Source organism: Coregonus lavaretus, assembly GCF_964263955.1.
Source record: "Coregonus lavaretus genome assembly, chromosome: 25".
NCBI classification, from domain to species: domain Eukaryota; kingdom Metazoa; phylum Chordata; class Actinopteri; order Salmoniformes; family Salmonidae; genus Coregonus; species Coregonus lavaretus.
Genome location: NC_140012.1, coordinates 22,671,423 through 22,681,857, shown reverse-complemented (window position 1 = coordinate 22,681,857; position 10,435 = coordinate 22,671,423). Strand labels below are relative to the sequence as shown.

At 42.1% G+C, this 10,435-nt stretch overlaps 1 long non-coding RNA gene across 1 annotated transcript; it reads left to right on the top strand.

The window, feature by feature from the left end:
* Positions 1 to 783: 783 nt before the first annotated feature.
* On the top strand, positions 784 to 2,851 carry LOC311100425. Its single transcript, XR_014609829.1, has 3 exons — positions 784 to 893; positions 2,474 to 2,575; positions 2,710 to 2,851. It is a non-coding gene; the product is annotated as an uncharacterized lncRNA (long non-coding RNA).
* Positions 2,852 to 10,435: the final 7,584 nt, after the last annotated feature.

Below are 10,435 nucleotides of genomic sequence, written 5' to 3'. Positions count from 1 at the left end.
TTGCTTCCCTTGCCTTCAATGCTACAGGCGGCAACATTGTCATACTCGTTTGGACCAGACAGCATCAGATAGATGGCCTACATATATAGGCGGCAGGTAGCTTAGTGGTTAAGAGCGTTGTGCCAGTAACCGAAAGGTTGCTGGTTCTAATCCCCGAGCTGACTAGGTGAAAACATCTGTCGATGTGCCCTTGAGCAAGGCACTTAACCCTAATTGCTCTGGATAAGAGCGTCTGCTAAAAATAAAAAATACAAAAAATAGAGAGAGACAGAGGGGCGCTGTTTCGCTCGCTCGGGTGCTTTCTCCTGTGAGAGACATTCAGCGTCTTGCGAATTGAAGGAAAATTATGAAACACAGAGAGACCAAAGATAAATTATTTTATGTTTTTATTGGTCCATTTTTGGGGGAAGCCTGGCTTTCCTTGGCATCCATGAATACACGTCACTGGTCATAATACATGCATGTTTTGAAATGATTTGATTTGCTTCAGGATTATTTGCAGACCAACATGCCAATGTTTGCCTATTAGCATTTAGAACACCCCTGAAGTCACAGCATCCATCTATACAGTCAAACTAGCTTTACTGTTGTGTATTCTCTTTCCCAGTGTATTCATTTTACTTGATGTCTTACACTTTTTGGGTTAGTGATTGATTTCACGTAATCAGTTGATCATGTAGCAATATTTACAGATGCCCATTTCTTTCTCTCCCTCTTCAGGCAGGAGTCAGGTGGTGTTGCCAGAGGCAAACAAAGCTTTTCTTCTCCCAAAAATTCAAAGTGAACAGTAGTTGCTGTGTATTTGCTGGCTTGCAATACTGAGAAGACCCCTAATGCAGGCAGGGTTTGGCAAAAACTCAATCACAGTCTGTGATGACAGTTCTCCTGCTAAGGTAAGTGCACCATGTTTCATTGTTTGCCACAACAAATTCAATTCAATTACGTTTTATTGAGGAGGAACCTAGCTTGTGAAAAACATGCTTGATTGTAAATTATTTGCTTTTAAATATCAAGCCTGTTAGAGGAGAAGTGCCCCAGAATAGCCTCGATCTTAGGCGGTCGGTTGTTCTGCAAGTCATCAGGTAAGAATTACACTGCATTGAGGTTTGTTTGGTAAAGGCACAGTTCTCTGTATGTAAAAATCTTTCCCTCCTATAAATATGTTTCAAAAAACATTAATATTCAGGTTATTCAACATAAGTTATCATTATAATGGAATGGAGGCTAGTGGGGTCCAGCAGACAAATTGACCCAATGTGATACTACTTTGTAGTTAATAACCCCAACAGGTTGTCACTTGGCTGCGGGGTGGTGAGAGTATGCGCAGCATTCACAGTGTGCAGCTAATTCCAATCAGTGAAAGGACCCCCCTCAATCGCACTAAAAGTGCACTAGTTAAATGGTGGAGAAATGGTCAACATGGAGCCCAAGTGTGCAATGTAGCATATGTCATGAGAAAACACATAAAAATGTATTGCTGGGATAGAATGGGAACGTTGTGTGGGAGGTTCTAGATCTTTGATTTGATTTCTTCCAGTAGTGTAATTGTTGCAGGTAGGGCTGTCCCAGACTAAAATAAATATTGGTCGACCGAAAATCAACTGTTCTTTCGACCAATCAAAAAATGTAACGTGTATTTTTCCAAATATAGATACACCCTATGAGTTTTAATAAAATCAACTATGCGCATTGAGCTTGTCTGATGCTTAAAGCTTACGGTTTGATTTAAATAAGATAAATGCCTTACGAGGGCGACAGAGATCTAGATAACCAGAAGAAAAAACAATGTACCTGACCCAACTATTCTCCTCCCGCTCCTGCTGGCTTTCGCAGAGTCTGCCATTACTCTCCTGAAGTTGCCTGTAATAGCCTACACGAGGAGTCGGCAACCTTTCTCATGTTGAATGCCACATTTTGAGACATTTCCAGGATGCAATGGCTAGAATGGGCACTCACCCACCAGGGAGGTAATTATGGGAGATATTACCCTCAGTGCCAGCAGGTATATCGTGCAGGTGGTGAATATCTCCCCATCACTAGTGAGTGAGTGGTGCATTTTCCAGCTATGACAACACACTGCTGTGTCTGGCTTTTGTGAGGCTTTAAGCAGGATAGTTTTCATTTCAGTGTCAGTGACGTGTTGAGCTGCATCAGCCAGAGAGTAAGTACAGACAGAGTTACGGCTCAGCGTCAGCAGATAGAACCTTCAACTAGGGCTGAGTCAATGGAAGAGGTAGAAAAAAAGCTCACCAGCTAACAACTTGAAAGTTACCTACCTGACAGAACACTCTAACAGGGAGAGTTCTAAGTGCCAATGATGATCACTCCATTTGATAGATAATGGCACTTAAGAAAATGAAAGGGGGTGCTCATATGATGTGTTGTCTGTATTCATTGAACATAGATGGGCAGGACCACTAAAATTGCTTCTTTTAAATAAGCTTCTCCCTGTGGTTTGATTGTCTACCTCCAGATATTATCACAGAGATCGAGGAGTGCCTTTTTGAGGGCCCTGAAAGGATGGGGGAAAAACCCAATATACTCAATCAGTGATTTAGACCAGGGAAAATTCTAAGTATGTATGCACCACTTTGACATTAATTGTTTTGATAAATTGAAATAACGAATATGAATTCTACAAACGTTGTTGGGGTACCCATTTCAATCAAGCGCCATTAAATGACGTTCCATGATTTTGGTTGATTGTAGATCCATTGGAGAAATATTCTCTGCAAGCCTGGCTCAGGGAGGACCATTCCTCTGCTTCATGCGTGAGTGGTGCTACCAGTATATTGTGACAGGAAGTGGCACTTGGAGGCTGATGTCAACGATGCAGAGTACAGGATCCTAATTAAAAGGGTAAGATCCTCAGTGGCGACCCGTCATTCAAGGCAGGTGAGAGCTCCACCTGTTTTGAGCCCCACATTTTTAGCAAAAAATGTTTGGGGGGCTTGCCTGTTTTGCATGTTATTTTGGCATTAATACGTGTCACATATCAGTTTGCAAACAATGTAAAAAAATATATATCATTGAGTTAATAAAGCCGCATACAAACATGGTCTCTTTTTTGTTTTCTTGAGTAAGGCAGCTCCTAAATGCAGGTGTTTCAGCCAAGCTCAGTGCTTTCTGTGCATTACAACCTGTAATTTAAATGGATTTTTATTTCGATTTCATGTAATGGACATACACAAAATAGTCAAAATTGGCGAAGTGAAATGAAAAAAATAACTTATTTCAAAAAAGTATACAAAATAAATAACGGAAAAGTGGTGCGTGCATACAGTGAGGGGAAAAAGTATTTGATCCCCTGCTGATTTTGTACGTTTGCCCACTGACAAAGAAATGATCAGTCTATAATTTTAATGGTAGGTTTATTTGAACAGTGAGAGACAGAATAACAACAACAAAATCCAGAAAAACGCATGTAAAAAATTTTATAAATTGATTTTCATTTTAATGAGGGAAATAAGTATTTGACCCCCTCTCAATCAGAAAGATTTCTGGCTCCCAGGTGTCTTTTATGCAGGTAACGAGCTGAGATTAGGAGCACACTCTTAAAGGGAGTGCTCCTAATCTCAGTTTGTTACCTGTATAAAAGACACCTGTCCACAGACGCAATCAATCAATCAGATTCCAAACTCTCCACCATGGCCAAGACCAAAGAGCTCTCCAAGGATGTCAGAGACAAGATTGTAGACCTACACAAGGCTGGAATGGGCTACAAGACCATCGCCAAGCAGCTTGGTGAGAAGGTGACAACAGTTGGTGCGATTATTCGCAAATGAAAGAAACACAAAATAACTGTCAATCTCCCTCGGCCTGGGGCTCCATGCAAGATCTCACCTCGTGGAGTTGCAATGATCATGAGAACGGTGAGGAATCAGCCCAGAACTACACGGGATGATCTTGTCAATGATCTCAAGGCAGCTGGGACCATAGTCACCAAGAAAACAATTGGTAACACACTACGCCGTGAAGGACTGAAATCCTGCAGCGCCCATAAGGTCCCCCTGCTCAGGAAAGCACATATACAGGCCTGTCTGAAGTTTGCCAATGAACATCTGAATGATTCAGAGGAGAACTGGGTGAAAGTGTTGTGGTCAGATGAGACCAAAATGGAGCTCTTTGGCATCAACTCAACTCGCCGTGTTTGGAGGAGGAGGAATGCTGCCTATGACCCCAAGAACCCCATCCCCACCGTCAAACATGGAGGTGGAAACATTATGCTTTGGGGGTGTTTTTCTGCTAAGGGGACAGGACAACTTCACCGCATCAAAGGGACGATGGACAGGGCCATGTACCGTCAAATCTTGGATGAGAACCTCCTTCCCTCAGCCAGGGCATTGAAAATGGGTCGTGGATGGGTATTCCAGCATGACAATGACCCAAAACACACGGCCAAGGCAACAAAGGAGTGGCTCAAGAAGAAGCACATTAAGGTCCTGGAGTGGCCTATCCAGTCTCCAGACCTTAATCTCAGGGAGCTGAAGGTTCGAGTTGCCAAACGTCAGCCTCTAAACCTTAATGACTTGGAGAAGATCTGCAAAGAGGAGTGGGACAAAATCCCTCCTGAGATGTGTGCAAAGCTGGTGGCCAACTACAAGAAACGTCTGACCTCTGTGATTGCCAACAAGGGTTTTGCCACCAAGTACTAAGTCATGTTTTGCAGAGGGGTCAAATACTTATTTCCCTCATTAAAATGCAAATCAATTGATAACATTTTTTACATGCGTTTTTCTGGATTTTTTTGTTGTTATTCTGTCTCTCACTGTTCAAATTATAGACTGATCATGTCTTTGTCAGTGGGCAAACGTACAAAATCAGCAGGGGATCAAATACTTTTTTCCCTCACTGTATGTATTCACCCCCTTTGCTATGAAGCCCCTAAATAAGATCTGGTGCAACCAAATACCTTCAGAAGTCACATAATTAGTTAAATAAAGTCCACCTGTGTGCAATCTAAGTGTTCTGTTTTTTTTGTCTTGTTTGTTTCACAAGAAAAAATATTTTGCATCTTCAAAGTGGTAGGCATGTTGTGTAAATCAAATGATACAACCCCCCCCCCAAAATCCATTTTAATTCCAGGTTGTAAGGCAACAAAATAGGAAAAATGCCAAGGGGGGTAAATACTTTCAGAAGCCACTGTATGTTGTGTAGTAAGATGTTAGTAGCCCATGTGCTTCACCCTAATAATGTGGTATATTTACCCCTCTTAATTTCACCTACTGTTCTGACTTGGTGGTGCACATGTAGCCTATAACCTGTTTTAGAGAAATGTAATCATTAAATATTGTAAGAGCTTTCATTGTCTGCTTATATGCCCCCTTTATTTATCCTACGGTTCTGGCTTGGTGTACAGGGAGAACACTAAGAACGGCCCATGTTCTGAATTCTGTCGCTGTACATTTCAAAAGTGCTAAACAAATAGTTATATTGACTACGTCCGTCCTAACTCGCTTATTAATGTCTTAAATTGGAATTACGGATTGCCTCTTATCCGCTTGTCATCCCCTTATGCCATAGTTTGTATATCACAATTGTCATTAGAAACCACATTTGTTTAAGCAAGTTAGCCATATCATCTACAGTTGAAGTCGGAAGTTTACATACACCTTAGTCAAATACATTTAAACTCAGTTTTTCACAATTCCTGACATTTAATCCTAGTAAAGATTCCCTGTCTTAGGTCAGTTAGGATCACAACTTTATTTTAAGAATGTGAAATGTCAGAATAATAGTAGAGAGAATTATTTATTTCAGCTTTTATTTATTTCATCACATTCCCAGTGGTCAGAAGTTTACATACACTCAATTAGTATTTGGTAGCATTTCCTTTAAATTGTTTAACTTGGGTCAAAACATTTCGGGTAGCCTTCCACAAGCTTCCACAATAAGTTGGGTGAATTTTGGCCCATTCCTCCTGACAGAGCTGGTGTAACTGAGTCAAGTTTGTAGGCCTCCTTGCTCGCACACGCTTTTTCAGTTCTGCCCACAAATTTTCTATAGGATTGAGGTCAGGGCTTTGTGATGGCCACTCCAATACCTTGACTTTGTTGTCCTTAAGCAATTTTGCCACAACTTCGGAAGTATGCTTGGGGTCATTGTCCATTTGGAAGACCCATTTGCGACCAAGCTTTAACTTCCTGACTGATGTCTTGAAATGTTGCTTCAATATATCCACATAATTTTCCTTCCTCATGATGCCATCTATTTTGTGAAGTGCACCAGTCCCTCCTGCAGCAAAGCACCCCCACAGCATGATGCTGCCACCCCCGCGCTTCACGGTTGGGATGGTGTTCTTCGGCTTGCAAGCCTTACGATCTTTGTCCCCATGTGCAGTTGCAAACCGTAGTCTGGCTTTTTTATGGCGGTTTTGGAGCAGTGGCTTCTTCCTTGCTGAGCGGGCTTTCAGGTTATGTCGATATAGGACTCGTTTTACTCCAGCATCTTCACAAGGTCCTTTGTTGTTGTTCTGGGATTGATTTGCTCTTTTCGCACCAAAGTACGTTCATCACTAGGAGAGCGGTGTGTGGTCCCATGGTGTTTATACTTGCATACTATTGTTTGTACAGATGAACGGGGTACCTTCAGGCGTTTGGAAATTGCTCCCAAGGATGAACCAGACTTGTGGAGGTCTACAATTTTTTTTTCTGAGGTCTTGGCTGATTTCTTTTGTTTTTTCCATGATGTCAAGCAAAGAGGCACTGAGTTTGAAGGTAGGCCTTGAAATACATCCACAGGTACACCTCCAATTGACTCAAATGATGTCAATTAGCCTATCAGAAGCTTTTAAAGCCATGACATCATTTTCTGGAATTTTCCAAGCTGTTTAAAGGCACAGTCAACTTAGTGTACAGTGGGGAAAAAAAGTATTTGTGCAAGTTCTCCCACTTAAAAAGATGAGAGAGGCCTGTAATTTTCATCATAGGTACACGTCAACTATGACAGACAAATTGAGAAAAAATTTTCCAGAAAATCACATTGTAGGATTTTTTATGAATTTATTTGCAAATTATGGTGGAAAATAAATATTTGGTCACCTACAAACAAGCAAGATTTCTGGCTCTCACAGACCTGTAACTTATTCTTTAAGAGGCTCCTCTGTCCTCCACTCGTTACCTGTATTAATGGCACCTGTTTGAACTTGTTATCAGTATAAAAGACACCTGTCCACAACCTCAAACAGTCACACTCCAAACTCCACTATGGCCAAGACCAAAGAGCTGTCAAAGGACACCAGAAACAAAATTGTAGACCTGCACCAGGCTGGGAAGACTGAATCTGCAATAGGTAAGCAGCTTGGTTTGAAGAAATCAACTGTGGGAGCAATTATTAGGAAATGGAAGACATACAAGACCACTGATAATCTCCCTCGATCTGGGGCTCCACGCAAGATCTCACCCCGTGGGGTCAAAATGATCACAAGAACGGTGAGCAAAAATCCCAGAACCACACGGGGGGACCTAGTGAATGACCTGCAGAGAGCTGGGACCAAAGTAACAAAGCCTACCATCAGTAACACACTACGCCGCCAGGGACTCAAATCCTGCAGTACCAGACGTGTCCCCCTGCTTAAGCCAGTACATGTCCAGGCCCGTCTGAAGTTTGCTAGAGTGCATTTGGATGATCCAGAAGAGGATTGGGAGAATGTCATATGGTCAGATGAAACCAAAATATAACTTTTTGGTAAAAACTCAACTCGTCGTGTTTGGAGGACAAAGAATGCTGAGTTGCATCCAAAGAACACCATACCTACTGTGAAGCATGGGGGTGGAAACATCATGCTTTGGGGCTGTTTTTCTGCAAAGGGACCAGGACAACTGATCCGTGTAAAGGAAAGAATGAATGGGGCCATGTATCGTGAGATTTTGAGTGAAAACCTCCTTCCATCAGCAAAGTCATTGAAGATGAAACGTGGCTGGGTCTTTCAGCATGACAATGATCCCAAACACACTGCCCGGGCAACGAAGGAGTGGCTTCGTAAGAAGCATTTCAAGGTCCTGGAGTGGCCTAGCCAGTCTCCAGATCTCAACCCCATAGAAAATATTTGGAGGGAGTTGAAAGTCCGTGTTGCCCAGCGACAGCCCCAAAACATCACTGCTCTAGAGGATATCTGCATGGAGGAATGGGCCAAAATACCAGCAACAGTGTGTGAAAACCTTGTGAAGACTTACAGAAAACGTTTGACCTGTGTCATTGCCAACAAAGAGTATATAACAAAGTATTGAGAAACTTTTGTTATTGACCAAATACTTATTTTCCACCATAATTTGCAAATAAATTCATAAAAAATCCTACAATGTGATTTTCTGGATATTTTTTTCTAATTTTGTCTGTCATAGTTGATGTGTACTTATGATGAAAATTACAGGCCTCTCTCATCTTTTTAAGTGGGAGAACTTGCACAATTGGTGGCTGACTAAATACTTTTTTTCCCCACTGTATGTAAACTTCTGACCCACTGGAATTGTGATACAGTGAATTATAAGTGTAATAATCTGTCTGTAAACAATTGTTGGAAAAATTACTTGTGTAATGCACAAAGTAGATGTCCTATCCGACTTGCCAAAACTATAGTTCGTTAACAAGAAATTTGTGGAGTGGTTGAAAAACGAGTTTTAATGACTCCAACCTAAGTGTATGTAAATTTCCGACTTCAACTGTATGTTTTATTTAAAGGCAGTAAATGAGGCTGAATTAACTGTTTGCTGCCAGACAAGGCTCCGCTGATAGCCAAGTGTTGAGGTGGTAAAGATTCACTCCATGGTGCTGAAAGGAAAGCTCTGCTGTTGGGATAGCTTTATGTAGGCCCTAACAGTTTGTGGGCACTGTTTTTCACCATTATAGTGCAATTCATGTATTGTTTAGTGTTGTGTAGTGGCTTTGCTGGCATCCCACTTTATTTATTTTTTGCCACACCAAGATTTTCATGCTAAAATTGCCACTTCAGATCAGGTTAACATTTTTACAGCCATTGCAGCTTTTTTTTACCTCCTATTTAAAGACAAATGCTACCGTATACCGATGGGCAATAATCAGTCAAAAATTGAGCTTGTGGTAAATTCAATTGATTGGACATGATTTGGAAAGGCACACACCTGTCTATATAAGGTCCCACAGTTGATAGTGCATGTCAGAACAAAAACCAAGCCATGAGGTCGAAGGAATTGTCCATAGAGCTCTGAAACAGGATTGTGTCGAGGCACAGATCTGGGGAAGGGTACCAAAAAATTTCTGCAGCATTGAAGGTCCCCAAGAGCACAGTTGCCTCCATCATTCTTAAATGGAAGAAGTTTGGAACCACCAAGACTCTTCCTAGAGCTGGCCGCCCAGCCAAACTGAGCAATCGGGGGAGAAGGGCCTTGGTCAGGGAGGTGACTAAGAACCCGATGGTCACTCTGACAGAGCTCTAGAGTTACTCTGTGGAGATGGGAGAACCTTCCAAAAGGACAACCATCTCTGCAGCACTCCACCAATCAGCCCTTTATGGTAGAGTGGCCAGACGGAAGCCACTCCTCAGTAAAAGGCACAGGACAGCCGATTGGAGTTTGCCAAAAGGCACCTAAAGACTCTCAGACCATGAGAAACAAGATTCTCTAGTCTGATGAAACCAATATTGAACTCTTTGGCCAGAATTCCAAGCGTCACATCTGAAGGAAACCTGGCACCATCCCTACAGTGAAGCATGGTGGTGGCAGCATCATGCTGTGGGGATGTTTTTCAGCGGCAGGGACTGGGAGACTAGGCAGGATCGAGGCAAAGATGAACGGAGCAAAGTACAGAGAGATCCTTAATGAAAACCTGCTCCAGAGCGCTCAGGACCTCAGACTGGGGCAAAGGTTCACCTTCCAACAGGACAACGACCGTAAGCACACAGCCAAGACAACGCAGGAGTGGCTTCGGGACAAGTCTCTGAATGTCCTTGAGTGGCCCAGTCAGAGCCCGGACTTGAACCCGATCAAACTTCTCTGAAGAGACCTGAAAATAGCTGTCCAGCAACGCTCCCCATCCAACCTGACTGAGCTTGAGAGGATCTGCAGAGAAGAATGGGAGAAACTCCCCAAATACAGGTGAGCCAAACTTGTAGCATCATACCCAAGAAGACTCGAGGCTGTAATCACAGCCAAAGGTGCTTCAACAAAGTACTGAGTAAAAGGTCTGAATACTTATGTAAATGTGATATTTCTGTTTAAAAATAAATAAAAAATAGCAAACATTTCTGAAAACCTGTTTTTGCTTTGTCATTATGTGGTCGTGTGTAGATTGATGAGGGGGAAAAAACAATTTAATCAATTTTAGAATAAGGCTGTAACCTAACAAAATGTGGAAAAAGTCAAGGGATCTGAATACTTTCCGAAGGCATTGTATGAATGAATGTCAGCATTCTGTCTTTTAGGTCAAACTGATGGAATACAGCCAGAGGATGAGATGCAGG